This window comes from Chelonia mydas, chromosome 1 (genome assembly GCF_015237465.2).
Source record: "Chelonia mydas isolate rCheMyd1 chromosome 1, rCheMyd1.pri.v2, whole genome shotgun sequence".
Lineage (NCBI taxonomy): Eukaryota > Metazoa > Chordata > Testudines > Cheloniidae > Chelonia > Chelonia mydas.
In genome coordinates, this window is record NC_057849.1 from 259957708 (window position 1) to 259975394 (window position 17687).

The 17687-nt window shown below is 47.5% G+C and overlaps 1 long non-coding RNA gene across 2 annotated transcripts; it reads right to left on the bottom strand.

Annotated features, from left to right (window-relative positions):
• On the bottom strand, positions 1 to 10355 carry LOC122465379. 2 transcript variants are annotated; one of them, XR_006290183.1, is made up of 3 exons: positions 6995 to 10355; positions 6475 to 6543; positions 1 to 1227 (listed from the first exon to the last, which is right to left on the bottom strand). It is a non-coding gene; the product is annotated as an uncharacterized LOC122465379 (long non-coding RNA). The 2 variants fall into 2 exon arrangements; XR_006290182.1 differs by lacking the exon at positions 1 to 1227 and adding an exon at positions 1436 to 3419.
• Positions 10356 to 17687: the final 7332 nt, after the last annotated feature.

Here is a 17687-nt window from a genome sequence, read left to right on the forward strand (position 1 = left end):
GTTCAGTCCTTGTTCCTCAGGTGTTTCCAGGAGTCTTCTTGAGTGGGGCACAAAGAACAACAGATGATGTCACTCCCTGCCTTATATAGCTTTTGCATATGGTGGGAACAGTTTGTTTCAACTCTTGGTTCCCAGACTGGACTGTGGAAAAACACTGACATCCCAAGATGGAGTCAAGAGACACGTGGTCTCATCACATGTCCTTGCAGAGTCCTAGCAGCCATTACTCTGAGGCTGTCTGTAGCATTCTCAAGAAGGCTCCTCAGGTGGGAGATAAGCTTCTCCTAAGGCCTATTGTTTTCCTAATGACCCATTCCCCACTCACTGTCTAGAATGAAATCATCTTGTCTAGCAGGCGTTCCCCAGGTGTAACTACATTTGAAATTCAGAGACATAGTCAATATTCATAACTTCAGATACAAAAATGATACATGCATACAAATAGGATAATCATATTCAGCAAATCATAACCTTTCCAGTGACATTTCACATGACTTATCTTGCATAAAATTCATTTTAATTATGTCATATCACTCTGAAGACTATGGGGTGCAGTTTCACACCTCCCTGCACATCAGCCTCAGCCCTTGAGTAGTGCCCCTCCAACCATGAGCACTGGAGCGAAGGCCAGATCTGATATAGCCAAAGACTGGTTGTCTTAGGCTTCTCACAGGAGTAAGGGCAGCCTCATGGGCACAAGAACATATCTCCTTCCACATCTGCTCCAAAAAGAAAGGATCCCTCCCCGACTCCTTCCAACTCAGGTGAGTCCTTATGTTCAGGTGCTTCAGACTTAAGGGCTGCTTAAGCCTCCTGATCATGAGAGCAAGGGGCTGAGGACAAGGATCCAGTGGTACCGACTCAGGTACCTGGTAGTAAGCTGAAGAATTGGCATTTTCTGGCACTGATCAAAAGCTCCAGGTGGGACTGTTCTGACATCAGAAGAGGAATGAATCCACTTCAAGGAGAAAGAGCTACTTCCCTGCTCCATCTATCAGCACAGAATACCAGTGATGGAACTGGATCTGACCTTTACATGGGTTGAAGTTGATGTCCAGGGGGAACCATCACCTCCACAAAGGGAGGTTAGCCCAGACAGAGCTTCTAGACTGTCCTGGAGCCATCCTCCAACCAGACAAGACTACCCTCCTAGGGACCACTGGTGCCCAATGCAGGCCCTTTCAGAGGTCCAGAGAGGCCTGTGCCACCTTCCAGCTTTTGAGGCCCCTAGCCATAATAAAAAATAAAAAATAACGACATGAAAACAAAATAAGGCACCAAAAAAAGAGTGAGAAATAATTTGAATATTTTTTTATTTAACAAATGCTTTTCTAGCCTTTTTCTGTGCAAAACAATGGTTTTTTACCAAATCACATCTCTTATTTGCTTAAATTTGAAGCTCTAAGCCGAGAGTGTGTGTCACATTTTGGTCCGATAGGGATGCGCATAAAAACAAGTTGCGAAACTTATCAAATGCCAAAAAAAATAAGAAATGTCTAAATTTGAGGCCCCCTTTGAGCTTGAGGCCCAGGCCAAATGGCCCTCCTGGCCCCACCTATGATTGGCCCTGGCCCAATGCCTTGGGGATCCTCCCCCCACCAGCCTTTGAACTGGCCTTATTGGGGTCCATGGGATCCCTATATGTGGTATCCTGGATCCATGTGAGAGTCTCACCAGTCCTCTTCCCTTAGGCAATAGCAGTTGGCGCCTCTGAAGTAAACAGAGGAGGAAGACGTTGAGCTGGATCTACTGGTACAGACAGGTGAATCATCCTCCTTGCCCAATGAGGCAATTGCCCCGTCTTCATTATCCCTGCTGGATAACCACAAGCACTACCCAGAACTCTTGCAGAGGGTACCAACTGAACTTCAGATCCCACTTGAGGAAGTTCATGACGCACAGCATAAACTCTTGTTCATCGTACAGCCCAGGGGACCCAATCGGGTAGGTCTCCCAGTAAATGAGGCTATCATGGAACCTACCAGGTTGGGATGGCACACACCTACATCATGCTCTTTTACCCCCAAAAGAGCTGAGTGATGATACTTTGTCCCTGTGAAAGGGTCAGAATTTTTCTTCACCCGTCCTGCCTCTAACTCTCTAGTTGTACGAGCAGCCATGGAAGGATCTAGGCAACAACACCCCAAGACTACCCTTGCAGAGAAGGGTGCTAAATGTTTTGACATTCTGAGGCGGAAGGTGTTCGCATCCATCAGCCTCCAGTTTAGAGTTGCTAACTACCAGCCCTGTTAGTGAAGTATGATTTTATGAATGATTCCAAGTTCTTGGACTATACAGATAAACTTACTCAGGAGGACAGGGTATACTCATGCCACAAACTTCACTCCAAGCTGCAGTTGACATTGCTGATCCCATATCTAGAACCATAGCAATTGCAATGGTAATGTGGCATGAATTGTGGCTTCTCTCTTGAGGATTCCTTTGAGAGATTCAGAACACCATTGAGGGCTTGCACTCATTAAAAGACTCAAGGACAATCCTCTGTTCCCTGAGCATTTATACCGTAGCCCCAAAGAGGAAACATCATAAACAGATATATAAACCCAGGCTTCTTCCACAGTTTTTTTTGCAGCCAGTGACCATACGAAGCGCTATGCAAGCATCAGAAGTTGCAAAGACCAACGTATGCAAACCCATCAATCTCGATGTCAGCCATCCAACCTCATCCACCAGCTAAAGTTTACTTCTGAAAGGACATTTGAGAGTTGCAAACCAAATCACTCCCCACCTATTTCCCAAACCTTTGGTGGCCACCTAGCATACTTCACGCACAGCTGGAGGGCTACAACAATGGACAAGTAGGTACTAGATATTATCCACTTGGGCTGTACCATCAAGTTTCTTTCCCACCTCCCCACAACCCCTCCTCCCAGCCTCTCTTCAGCAACCACTTTCACAAGGAGATCCTCCAATAAGAGGGGTACTCCCTGCTCGAATGAGGGGCTATCGAGCGAGTGCCACCGCAGCATCAAGGTAAAGATTCTATTCCCAATATTTCTCAGTTCCCAAGAAAAAGGGAGGATGGCTGCCCATTCTTGACTTGCATCAGCTAAATACTTTTATTTGCAAATTAAAATTCCCATGGCTAAATTGGTATCAGTAATTCCCTCCCTGGAAAAAGAAATATGGTTCAGGAAAGATGTTTGTTTCCATTCCTACAGGAGATTCCTCAGGTTTCTGATAGCACAGGGACACTTCCGTTTCTGAGCACTCCTGTTCTGTCTGGCAACAGCACCCAGAGTCTTCAGAAAGGTCTTCTCAGTGGTAGTAGCACAGATGAGACAAAACAGCAACCCCATTTTCCTGTACTTGGACAAATGGCTTCTAATAGGCAGATCTAGCCAGGAAGTTCAGGTGACAGTCTTATCTTCGCTCTGCCTCCTGTCACCTATGATAATCTGTGTAAACATGGAAAAGTCTACTCTGGCTCTCACACAGATAATAGACTTTATGGGAGCAACCCTACACTCAACCTCAGCAAGGGCAAACCTGCCTATGGATAGATTCTAGACCATGAGCAGCCTGATAAGACAAGTCACTCACAGACCTTGAACTACAGTCAAGGTCTGTCTTTCCCTACTAGGCCAGATGGCTTCTTGTACTTGTGTAATGCTGTTTTCCACCCTGTATACTCACAGGGACAGCATGAATACCAAAAAGTGACAGTCCCCACCAACATCAGGGCTTCCCTTGCCTGGAGGATGAAACTGGAGCAAGTGTGCACAGGAGTCCTTTCCCTTCCTCCCATGCCTGACACAACCATAATCACAGACACACCCCTCATAGGCTGAGGTGCACACATAGGCAACCACACGATACAAGCTACATGGATGAATATCAATTTCCTGGAACTAAGAGCAGTCAGATGGGCCTGCAATGCACACCTCCTACTTAAAAGGCCCTGACATATCCGGATAATGACATAATGACCGTCTTCTGTTTAAGCAAACAATGCGGAATGAAATCTCTTCCTCTCTGTGTAGAAGTGGTGCACTTATGGAACCGGTGTAACCCGGACTACATCACTCTCTCAGCAATATACTTCCCAAGTGCACAAAACTCACCAGTGGACAAATCTCAGGAGGCACTTCTCCATGACCATGAGTGGGAGATATACTGAATTGTGTTAAATGAAATCTTCACTCAGTGGGGAATGCCATCTTGGGACCTGTTTGACTCCCAGATGAACAAGAAGTTCAGCATATACTGCTCCAGAGCAGCACTAGGTCAGGACTCAGACCCATAGACTTTAAGGTCAGAAGGGACCATCATGATCATCTAGTCTTACTTCCTGCACATTGCAGGCCATAGACCCTCACCCACCCACTCCTGTAATAGACCCCTCACCTCTGGCTGAGTTACTGAAGTCCACAAATCATGATTTAAAAACTTCAAGTTACAGAGAATCCACCATTTACACTAGTTTAAATCTGCAAGTAACACCTGTCTCATGCTGAAGAAGAAGGTGAAACCCCCCCAGAGTCTCTGCCAATCTGATCCTGGGAAAATTGCTGCCCAGATATGGTGATCAGTTGGACCCTGAGCATGTGGGCAACAGCCACCAGCCAAACACCTGGGAAAGAATTCTCTGTAGTCACTCAGAGCCCTCCCCATCTAGTGTCCCATCACTGGCGACTGGAGATATTTGCTGGTAGCAGTTGCAGACTGGCTACATGCCATTGCAGGCAGTCTCAATATACCATCCCCTCCATACACTTATGTTATCATCAAGATCAGCCTTGAAGCCAGTTAGGTTTTTTGCCCCCACTGCTCCCCTTCGAAGGCTGTTCCAGAACTTCACTGCTCTGATGGCTAGAAACCTTTGCCTAATTTCAAGCCTAAACTTGTTGATGGCCAGTTTATATCCATTTGTTCTTGTGTCCGCATTGGAGCTAAACTTAAATAACTCCTCTCCCTCCCTGGCATTTATCCCTCTGATGTATTTAGAGAGACCAATCATATCTCTCCTCAGCCTTCTTGTGGCTAGGCTAAACATGCCAAGCTCTTTGAATCTCCTCTCATAAGGTAGGTTTTCCATTTCTTGGATGATCCTAGTAGCCCTTCTCTGCACCTGTTTCAGTTTGAATTCATCCTTCTTAAACATGGGAGACCAAAACTGCATATAGTATTCCAAATGAGGTCTCATCGGTGCCTTCATAATGGTACTAACGCTGCCGTGTCTCTACTGGAAATACTTTGCCTGATGCATCCTAGGACTGCATTATCCTTTTTCACAGCCAAATTACATGGGTGGCTCATATTCATCCTGTGATTAACCAATATAAGCAGGTTTTTCTTTGCCTCTGTCACTTCCAACTGATATGTCCCCAGTTTATAGCAAAAATTCTTGTTGTTAGCCCTTAAATGCATGACCTTGCACTTTGCACTATTAAATTTCATCCCATTTCTATTATTCCAGTTTACACGGTCGTCCAGGTTACCTTGTATGATATTCCGGTCCTTCTCTGTATTGGCAATACCTCCCAACTTTGTGTCATTGCAAATTTTACTAGCACATTCCCACTTTTTGTGCCAAGGTCAGTAATAAAAATGTTAAATAAGATTGGTCCCAGACTGATCTATGAGGAGCTCCAGTAGTAACCTCCCTCTTTCTACTTTCCTGGGCAGCCCACCCGAGGTATGCCTTTCCTCCATTTCTCTGCTACCCAGGTTCTACTGAAGATTCATCACGACCCAACACAACTCACTCTCAGTGCTCACAGCTAGCCCAGACAATTCTGGTTCCTGTGAATGTCAAGCCAACCCTTCCCAGATCTCCTAACGCAGGAGAATGGCGTGGAACAGACACCCTAACCTGGACTCTCTTTGCCTCACGGCCTGGTATTTGGGTGGGTGTCAGGCCTAGAGCATTCATGTTTAGAGGCTACTGAAACTATTCTCAGCCACAGTATTTTCTGGTGGAGTCTTTTCTGCTATCTAGCTGAATGGAGGCATTTATCTGGACACAACACAAGCATTTATCTCCAGGGACAGCAGGTATTTCTGCTTTTCTAGACTACCTCCTCACTCTCGGGAAGTTGGACCTTTCTGTTAGCTCGTTGGGGGTCCACCTAGCAGCAGTTAGTGCCTTCCACCCTCAGACAGAGGGCAGTGCTACTTTTACTCACCATCTAACAACCAGATGCCTGAAGGGTCTCCTAGGCCCTTCCCACCAGTAGTGAAACCAACACCTCAATGGGACCTCAATCTTCTACTCTCAATACTTAACACACCACCCTTGGAACTTCTGGCCATGTGCTTGATGTCCCACCTGTCTATGAAGGACTTTCCTTGTCGCCATCATATCAGCCAGGAGCGTGAATGAGCTAGGGGTACTCATGGTTGACCCACCAAACATTGCTTTTCATAAAGAAAAGATTTCCCTGTGACTCCAACCGAAATTCATCCCTAAGGTGATTTCCAAATTTCACATACATCAATCAGATCACTTACCAATATTCTTTCTGAAACCGTATAACTTCAGCAAAGAGTGGAGGCTTCACTCTCTTGACATCAGACAAGCTTTGCAAAGAACAAAACCAATTAGAAAAATGCCTAATCTATTTGTTGCTATAGCGGATGAGCATGGAGCAAGCAATAGCAGCTTTGAGACACTTTTGGTGGATTTCTGGCTGTAGCCTCCTTTGCTCTAAGTTAGTGCATCTCCCTTCCCCAGATGGGGGTGGGGGCCCATTCCACTAGCGTATAGGCAACCTCAGTAGCATCTCTTTGAGCTGGTCCTGTGCTGGTCACTTGTAAGGCAGTAACCTGGCATTCCATCCACACTGCCACAAAGCATTCTGCTTTAGTCCAAAGCCCTCCTGGAGACACAGCCCATGGAACAGCAGTATTATAGACATCTATATCGCCTGCATCCTTGCATCTCATGCCTATTTGACTGCTGTTTACCAGTCACCCACATGTGGAATACACACAGGGACCAGCACTCGAAGAAGAAATGGAGGTTACTTACCTGTCATTGGAGGTTCTTTGAGCGGTGTGGTCCCTATCTGTATTCCATTACCCCTGCTCCTTCCCGTCTGCTTCAGATCATGACTGGATTCATGTTAGAGAAGAAATTGGAGAAGTGGTCAATCAGCACCTCCCCTTACAGCTTTGATGGTGAGCATGGGGGAACTCCAGGGTGCAGCCACAGTCCAATGGACACGGCTTGCAAGAGTTCCCCATCTGAGACACATGGTGTGTGTATGCGCGCCTGTGTAGAATACAGAACCTCCAGTTCCAGGTAAGTAACCTCCATTTATTATTTGTATGGTAGTGCCTAGACCCCTATTTATGGTCCAGGGCTTCATTGTCCTGAGCACTGTGTACACACCCAACAAAAAGACAGTCCTTGCCCCGAAGAGCTTACTGTCCAACCTAAGATTCTTTAAATCCTAGTATTTATTCATATGAAGGGGGAAAAGTGGGTTTATTTTGGTCTTTCCTCAAAGCTCCATATGCCAGATTGGCCAACGTGCTAGAGCTCCTGACTCAAGGGTGAGCAGTTTGTGCCTATATGGTCTGACTAATTCACGATAAGGAAGGGATGGGGCAATCTTCTCCAAGGAAAGACATAACTGACCTATTGGGATCAAGCTGTTGCACAGATGTAACATGGGGTGAATTTTATTTTGGCTAAACACACTGTGGGCATGGAAAGGAAGGGTTTCTCTCTCCAGGAGGCCCTGTACAACAAATTCTTGCAAATGTAAGGGGAGGGGGAGTTTTAGCCTAGCACAAGGAGAATGTGGGGGCAGGGATGCATGCAGTTGAAGAACAATTTAATTCTTGAAATAAATGAAAGGTAACAAAATAATATGACTATAAATTAGCCATTTCTATTGCAACGCGTCCAACTGAGGGCTTTGGCTCGCTGCCTGAACACCATCGCCACAGATGGAGAAAGCAGGAGATTGGGACTTTTCAGTTGTAATTATTGGGCCTGCTGAGGCACCCAGCTGGACTGATGCACCACCCGCTCTCTTATGTCACTTGGCATGGAGTTTTGAATACAGTAATCGCTTCTCTGCCCTTGATGGAAGTAATGTCTTTGACATTTGGCTGGTACTACTTAAGTTCCATAAAAGCAATGTGTAGGTACGTTTGTTACACTTGTTGCTTCCTCTGTACGCGTGAATAGAGGACAGTTATATTTAATGTGTACAAAGTGTCAAACACTCCACTTGCCTTTATTCCTTTTTTAATTTCCCAATTAATAAAAATGTCTTTTAAAACAGGACCAGAATCTAATGAATTGATCCACTTGGAATTTAGTGGTACAGGCGTGTGGCAGCCGGGGGGAGGGGGAGAATGAGCTTTCCTCCCCTTACCATTTGGCTCTGTCCTTGTCTAACACTTCCCATTATACACTGGCAGGTGGCAGCACAGTTTCACTCATGCACTCTGCTAGAGCAGTAGCCCCGTCACTCCAGGCAGCGCATGACAGTGCCTTTACACCCAGTCTTTGTATTTAATAAATATGATTCCAGACAGACTAGCCAAAAATGCAGGGATATGGGGTCCAGTCTGTTGAATAAGAAACCACCAAGCCCCCAATGGCCTGTCAGTTTCTGAGAGATTTAAAGGGGTTAAAGACGAGGCTGGGATTTGTTTTACCCTGGACTGACGTCTAATTCTAGCTCACGCAGAGTCCCTATGAGGCCTTGGGAAAGTGAACTTTACCTGTTCCTCCCTGGCTAAATGAGGATAACCTGTATCGTTCTCATAGGTGCATAGAGAATCTAGCTACTGTTTGTAGAACCTTTTGAGCATGAAAAGAGCTGTCAATGCACGGTGTAATTCTGACTGCTCCAGCCAGTGCACAAGCAGCAGAAAGCAATGGTGCAGCTAGTGACCCAAGAAGGGCAGTTAATCCCAGAGTAGTGAGGAGCCTTCAGTGCTGTGTGCCAGCAGGAGCGTGGCAGGGGTTTGAAGTTGCATTTCCTGGCATTGAGACGCCATCACCCAGTCAAGTTATTTTCATGGCTGTGGACGAACATCCTTGCTGCACGTGTGGGAAGCCGCCCCAATGGATGTTGCCATCCTGGAGAAAAGTTAAAGTTCACATCTCTTCCATCTCTCTTGCCAGCCACCTGGGGGGAGTGGGAGAGAGAGAGAGACATACCGCTGCCATCTGAGGGGGGAGGGGTGTCAGCCACAGGTCTTGTAGCGCTAGCTCCTCCTCTCCTTCCCCCTGTGCGTGCATGCTGGGGGAACGGAGTATGAATGGTGGGCAAGGGGAGGCAGATGGGGCTGAGAGCTGCATCCTTTGTCAAATTGCTGAAAGTTTGCTTGATATCTCAGGGCTGGCTCTGACCCCCTCCCCCTCGCCACGTCCCAACACTCGGTCAGCCCTGGAAGGCTGCAATGGTGTGGGGTCTAGGGGAACTGCCAGAATCCTCCCTTAGGTTACTTTAGAAATGAGGGAGGAGCAATTGTAGCCACACAGTATTTCCCATCCACTCCGTTGGAGACTTTCAGGATCCTTGTCTGACATCAGCTGGGGAATGCAGCCTGTGCACCAGTTCCTGTGGAAAACTAGCAAGCATAGGAAGAGTTTTTGGTTGTTTACAGTCCTGAAGCTGGGGAATAAACTGTATGTTGGGCTAGAGCTTACTGGAATATTAGCTCCTTGGTCTGGTAGCATTTCTTTAATAAGAGCGTTAAATTCTGATGAGATGCATTCAGTGCGGAAGCTCTGCTCTAATGGGCAGCCCATTGTCACAAGGTGGCCCAAAAGAGAAGTTTTTGCTTTGGGTTAGTGGCACTAGCGGTGTGAGGTTCCAGTGTTGTGCTTTATTACAGAGCTCTGAACCTACTGTGGGGTTTGGTTCTTTGATAAGTCTGAGTAAATGAACTAAGTATTTTCTGTGCAGTGTTAAATGAATGAGAACTGCAGGATGAAGGGAGCAGAGCGCTGTTCAGCATCCCCTCGGGCACCAGTTGAGCATCTCACTTTGCAGAACAAAGGCAGGAAGTTCCAGGGCTTGGTGAGAGGCGCTCACATGGTTCAGAAACTGGAAATGTCTAGACTAGTGTGTAAAGGGAAGTAAGGAACTTCCCCAAGAAGCTGGGAACTAGAACAGCACATGCTACCCTGTGTCCTGATCTGACTGCAGGGAATTAAGAACTGGACCCTTGCTGAGATTCAGACCCTAGAATTGTTGGAACTGAAAATGGAGAAAGTGATGAAACTGTGAGCCGATCTTCCATCTCACAATACCATCCCCTAGCCCTGGTCTACACTAGGACTTTAGGTCGAATTTAGCAGCGTTAAATCGATGTAAACTTGCACCCGTCCACACGATGAAGCCCTTTATTTCGACTTAAAGGGCTCTTAAAATCGATTTCCTTACTCCACCCCTGACAAGTGGATTAGCGCTTAAATTGGCCTTGCCAGGTCGAATTTGGGGTACTGTGGACACAATTCGACGGTATTGGCCTCCGGGAGCTATCCCAGAGTACTCCATTGTGACTGCTCTGGACAGCACTCTCAACTCAGATGCACTGGCCAGGTAGACAGGAAAAGAACCGCTAACTTTTGAATCTCATTTCCTGTTTGGCCAGCGTGGCAAGCTGCAGGTGACCATGCAGAGCTCATCAGCAGAGGTGACCATGATGGAGTCCCAGAATCGCAAAAGAGCTCCAGCATGGACTGAACGGGAGGTACGGGATCTGATCGCTGTATGGGGAGAGGAATCCGTGCTATCAAAACTCCGTTCCAGTTTTCGAAATGCCAAAACCTTTGTCAAAATCTCCCAGGGCATGAAGGACAGAGGCCATAACAGGGACCCGAAGCAGTGCTGCATGAAACTTAAGGAGCTGAGGCAAGCCTACCAGAAAACCAGAGAGGCAAACGGCCGCTCCGGGTCAGAGCCCCAAACATGCCGCTTCTATGATGAGCTGCATGCCATTTTAGGGGGTTCAGCCACCACTACCCCAGCTGTGTTGTCTGACTCCTTCAATGGAGATGGAGGCAACACGGAAGCAGGTTTTGGGGACAAAGAAGATGATGATGATGATGATGATGATGAGGTTGTAGATAGCTCACAGCAAGCAAGTGGAGAAACCGGTTTTCCCGACAGCCAGGAACTGTTTCTCACCTGGACCTGGAGCCAGTACCCCCCGAACCCACCCAAGGCTGCCGCCTAGACCCGGCAGGCGGAGAAGGAATCTCCGGTGAGTGTACCTTCTAAAATACTATACATGATTTAAAAGCAAGCATGTGAAAGGATTAATTTGCCCGGCCATTCGCGGGTCTCCTGGATGTACTCCCAAAGCCTTTGCAAAAGGTTTCTGGGGAGGGCAGCCTTATTGCGTCCTCCATGGTAGGACACTTTACCACTCCAGGCCAGTAACACGTACTCGGGAATCACTGTACAACAAAGCATTGCAGTGTATGTTTGCTGGCGTTCAAACAACATTCGTTCTTTATCTCTCTGTGTTATCCTCAGGAGAGTGAGATATCATTCATGGTCACCTAGTTGAAATAGGGTGCTTTTCTTCAGGGGACACTCAGAGGAGCCCGTTCCTGCTGGGCTGTTTGCCTGTTCCCCGCTGTTAGCCACGGGGAGGGGGGAGGGTTGAGGGGATAGCCACGCGGTGGGGGGAGGCAAAATGCAACCTTGTAACGAAAGCACATGTGCTATGTATGTAATGTTAACAGCAAGGTTTACCCTGAAAGAGTGTAGCCACTGTTTTATAAAATGTGTCTTTTTAAATACCGCTGTCCCTTTTTTTTCTCCACCAGCTGCATGTGTTTCAATGATCACAGGATCTTCTCCTTCCCAGAGGCTAGTGAAGATTAGAAAGAAAAAAAACGCACTCGTGATGAAATGTTCTCTGAGCTCATGCTGTCCTCCCACACTGACAGAGCACAGATGAATGCGTGGAGGCAAATAATGTCAGAGTGCAGGAAAGCACAAAATGACTGGGAGGAGAGGTGGCGGGCTGAAGAGAGTAAGTGGCGGGCTGAAGACAGGGCTGAAGCTCAAATGTGGCGGCAGCGTGATGAGAGGAGGCAGGATTCAATGCTGAGGCTGCTGGAGGATCAAACCAGTATGCTCCAGTGTATGGTTGAGCTGCAGCAAAGGCAGCTGGAGCACAGACTGCCACTACAGCTCCTGTGTAACCAACCGCCCTCCTCCCCAAGTTCTATAGCCTCCACACCCTGACGCCTAAGAACACGGTGGGGGGGGGCCTCCGGCCAACCAGCCACTCTGCCACAGAGGATTGCCCCCAAAAAAGAAGGCTGTCATTCAATAAATTTTAAAGTTGTAAACTTTTAAAGTGCTGTGTGGCATTTTCCTTCCCTCCTCCACCACCCCTCCTGGGCTACCTTGGTAGTCATCCCCCTATTCGTGTGATGAATGAATAAAGAATGCATGAATGTGAAGCAACAATGACTTTATTGCCTCTGCAAGCGGTGATCGAAGGGAGGAGGGGAGGGTGGTTAGCTTACAGGGAAGTAGAGTGAACCAAGGGGCGGGGGGTTTCATCAAGGAGAAACAAAGAGAACTTTCACACCGTAGCCTGGCCAGTCATGAAACTGGTTTTCAAAGCTTCTCTGATGCGCACCGCGCCCTCATGTGCTCTTCTAACCGCCGTGGTGTCTGGCTGCGTGTAACCAGCAGCCAGGCGATTTGCCTCAACCTCCCACCCTGCCATAAACGTCTCCCCCTTACTCTCACAGATACTGTGGAGCACACAGCAAGCAGTAATAACAGTGGGAATATTGGTTTCGCTGAGGTCTAAGCGAGTCAGTAAACTGCACCAGCGCGCCTTTAAACGTCCAAATGCACATTCTACCACCATTCTGCACTTGCTCAGCCTGTAGTTGAACAGCTCCTGACTACTGTCCAGGCTGCCTGTGTACGACTTCATGAGCCATGGCATTAAGGGGTAGGCTGGGTCCCCAAGGATAACTATAGACATTTCAACGTCCCTAACAGTTATTTTCTGGTCTGGGAATAAAGTCCCTTCCTGCAGCTTTTGAAACAGACCAGAGTTCCTGAAGATGCAAGCGTCATGTACCTTTCCCGGCCATCCCACGTTGATGTTGGTGAAACGTCCCTTGTGATCCACCAGGGCTTGCAGCACTATTGAAAAGTACCCCTTGCGGTTTATGTACTCGCCGGCTTGGTGCTCCGGTGCCAAGAAAAGGATATGGGTTCCGTCTATGGCCCCACCACAGTTAGGGAATCCCATTGCAGCAAAGCCATCCACTATGACCTGCACATTTCCCAGGGTCACTACCCTTGATATCAGCAGATCTTTGATTGTGTGGGCTACTTGCATCACAGCAGCCCCCACAGTAGATTTGCCCACTCCAAATTGATTCTCAACTGACCGGTAGCTGTCTGGCGTTGCAAGTTTCCACAGGGCTATCGCCACTCGCTTCTCAACTGTGAGGGCTGCTCTCATCTTGATATTCATGCGCTTCAGGGCAGGGGAAAGCAAGTCACAAAGTTCCATGAAAGTGCCCTTACGCATGCGAAAGTTTCGCAGCCACTGGGAATCGTCCCAGACCTGCAACACTATGCGCTCCCACCAGTCTGTGCTTGTTTCCCGAGCCCAGAATCAGCGTTCCACAGCATGAACCTGCCCCATTAGCACGATGATGTATACATTGCCAGGGCCCATGCTTTCAGAGAAATCTGTGTCCATGTCCTGATCACTCACGCGACCGCGCTGACGTCGCCTCCTCGCCCAGTATCGCTCTGCCAGGTTCTGGTGCTGCATATACTGCTGGATAATGCGTGTGGTGTTTAATGTGCTCCTAATTGCCAAAGTGAGCTGAGCAGCCTCCATGCTTGCCTTGATATGGCGTCCGCACAGAAAAAAGGCGCGGAACGATTGTCTGCCGTTGCTCTGACGGAGGGAGGGGCGACTGATGACACGGCTTACAGGGTTGACTTCAGGGAGCTAAAATGAACAAAGGGGGTGGCTTTACATCAAGGAGTATTTCAGGCAGGTCTTCACGGAGGGTTCCAATAAGAAATGGTGCACCTAAGTTATTGTTCTTATTGGAACAAGGTGGTTAGTTTGGCCTCTGATTGATACATGGCTAGATTTACCTCGCTGCACCTTCTCTGTGAGTGACTGCAGTGTGACCTAGAGGAATGAGTCCCCTAGATGGGGGAGGGGGGAAGCAAATGAGTTCAAAACAAATCTGGTCTATTTCTTGTTTTGGTACACTCCATCTATCTTTTACATTTTGGCTGGCAGCAGATGGTGCAGAAGGACTGCATGCCATCCACATCTCAGGGCTGCTCGGCAGAAGATGGTACAATACGACTGCTAGCAATCCGTATCGCCTGCCTGCTCACCATAAGATGGTTCAATAGGACTGACTGCAGGACTAAAGAGAATGACCTGGTCAAGTCACTCCAAATTTAGTCCCTGCGCCCATGTCTGCCCAGGTGCTCCTGGCCGACGTTGCCAAGAGCACCTCGGACATGATGATGACGGCTACCAGTCCTATTGCACCGTCCGCTGCCACAAGGCAATGGGTTGCTGCTACTGTGTAGCAATGCAGTACCGCGTCTGCCAGCACCCAGGAGACATACGGTGACAGTGAGCTGAGCGGGCTCCATGCTTGCCGTGGTACGGCGTCTGCACAGGTAACTCAGGAAAAAAGGTGCGAAACGATTGCCCTGCTTTCACGGAGGGAGGGAGGGAGGGAGGGAACGGGGGCCTGACGATATGGACCCAGAACCACCCGCAACAATGTTTTAGCCCCATCAGGCATTGGGATCTCAACCCAGAATTCCAATGGGCAGCGGAGACTGCGGGAACTGTGGGATAGCTACCCACAGTGCAACGCTCCGGAAGTCGACTCTAGCCTCGGTACTGTGGAAGCACTCCGCCGAGTTAATGCACTTCATGCACTTAGAGCATTTTCTGTGGGGACACACACACTCGAATATATAAAACAGATTTCTAAAAAAACAACTTCTATAAATTCGACCTAATTTCGTAGTGTAGACATACCCCTAGTCTCCACTGGATGTATCTCCTGTTGTTTTTCTGTTCACCAATGTTTAAAGAGGTGGCTTCTTTCAGTTACCTTGTTTCTTAACCATTAGGAAAGCAGCAGTTATTCAGACTTCTGTCTACTTTAACATGTTTGAGCTGTGAATCTGCCATTTAAGTCTCAGCAGCTCCTTTGTTTGTATGTACCAGATCACTTTTGCTCTTTGATACATCTTTTCATTTACTTCTAGATGCACTCTTTCATTGCAAAATAAAACCAATCCTGTTGAAAGATTTTTTAAAAATCTGCACATGTGCCAACCAGAGCAGTTTGAGGCCTGTAGTACAACTGGTGCATTTGGAAGTACACTAACTTGATTTCACATTACTTTAGACTCTTCTCCCAATTATTTAAAACTTAATTAAAATAATTGGGGGGGGGGGGGGAAGCATCTGTTTAAAAGAATCCTGATAAGAAAACTGCAAAAACATTCTTTAGATTGCACCTCATGAACCAAGTGCTTTCCAAAGAGGAATATTCAGTCCTTGCCCCAAAGAGTTTGAGCTAAATTCCTGCAATGTGATACAGATTATTTTTATATACGTATGAAGTTGAGCATGATTGACTTCCCAGTTCCTAACACCAATTTCCAATATCTATTAGAGTGTCCTTATACTCTTCCCGGTACATAACTCAATGCCATATGTAAAGTAATAGCAACAGAGCATGGGAAGGCTTAGCAGATTTTATATAGCAAAAGGTAAAGCTTATCTATATATTTGCATTAACTTGTTTGAAATAACAGAGTTTTAAAATATTACAATAATCCTGCATCAGGGAAAAGAGCCGCTTGAAATAATCAACTACTATTAAGTTCTCCAGTGGTTGCTTACAGACGTACGTACTTTTCAACTGGTGCCATTTGATCAGAATAGTCTTTGCCTCATCAAATGTATAGAACTTATATAAATGTTGATCACCTCTAAGACGACTTAACTGAAGTAGGACCAGTACTGCTCCCTGCTGCTACCCACACACTGAATTTCTTACGGGGAGAGATTCACCAAATGGGAGCCTGCTGGCGCACATCCATCTTGGAGGCAGCTAGGCTGGAGGCTGATGTGACTAACTCCAGCTGCAGTCCAGGCTGTAGCTCTCAGCACTCAGGTCACTGCTTCTGTCACCAGGAGCAGCGATGTGTCAAACTGCTCCACTTTTAAGAAGTTTGTTTTCTGTGAATAAACATTCACACTGCTGGCAAATGCAGAGCCTGAGGAACCATTTTTAGGCTATTGTGGCTCTCTTACCACAGCCTTTAAAGACCCCTGCCCTGTAGAGTCAGCAGGCTCCTGTGCAGCCTGGCCTCATGTGCTGCTGCCAGCATCTGTGCTCCCTTCAGCAAGCTCTTTTACCTGCTCCACTTCTTGGCTGCAGTGCCTCTTAGAACACAGGCTAGCCCAGCGGTTTTCACACTGTGGGTCGGGACCCCAAAGTGGGTTGTGACCCTGTTTTAATGGGGTTGCTAGGGCTGGCATTAGACTTGCCGAAGCCCTTGGGCTTTGGCCCCCCTGCCCAGGGTGGCAGGGCTCAGGTGGGCTCATGCTCCAGTCCCCCCTCCTGGGGTCGTGTAGTGATTTTGTTTGACAGAAGAGGGGCATTGTGCAATGAAGTTTGAGAACTCTGCTCTAGCTAATACCAGACTTCCCAGGTAAAGTGGTCATCTCCCTGCCATTCCAGAATGGCAGATTCACCACACCAAATGAAAGGTGAGAGTTTAAGGGATGAAGTTTTCAGACTGCAAGTCCTTTGAAAAAACAGCTTTGTAGGCCCAGGGAGTAGGCCCACTGAACTACGCCCAGAGCATCTAGGTCTTTGCCAGCCTCTCAGGTGCTGGATTTTCAGGGCAGGTCAGTAAAATCTCAGCATGGGAAGTGGATTTAGTTAGACCATATTCATCTCCCCTGGCAGGGCTCCATTCTCCTCTCTTAAACTAGGATTCACTTAGTTACTGATTGGTATCTTAGGGCAGAGGTCCTCAAACTGTGGACCGGGGGCTCCATCCAGGTGGTCCACGGACAATTCCCTCTAAGGTGCGTGCCTGGTCGGCTGCACACGAGAGAACGAAGGGCCACCCACTGAATTAGTGGAGCCGCACAGGTGTGGCTTCACTAACTCGGTGCCTGGACTCTGGAGACTATGCACATTTAAGGTGAGGTGGTGGTCTTGGGAGGAACAGGGGGTAGGTGGGAGGGGGCAGTGGTGTGAGAAGAGAGGGTGGGGGGAATTTGGGATGTACAGGGCTGTGGCAGCCAGAGAAAGAGGCGACTTTCCCCAGCTTCAGGGCTGCGGCTGCCAGTGAGAGATCCCCCTCCCTCCCAGCCCCAGTTCGGGGGCTGTTGCGGCAGGGGAGAGAGGGCGTATCCATCTCATTAGAAAGGTAAGACTACTGATATTAAAATACGAGTTGTGTGCACTTTTATTTGTAGAACAAAAACAATTTTTTAAAAAAATATAGCACTTTTATTCAAAGCGCTTTACAATACTTAGCTAGCAGTACAAACAACATTTGGAAAGATCATTAAGCTGACTGCCAAGACCCTCAGCAATTTTGAAGTGGTCCGTGAAAAAAAAAAAAAGAAAAGAAAAAGAAAGCTTGAGAACCACTGCCTTAGAGCATCTCTATATTACA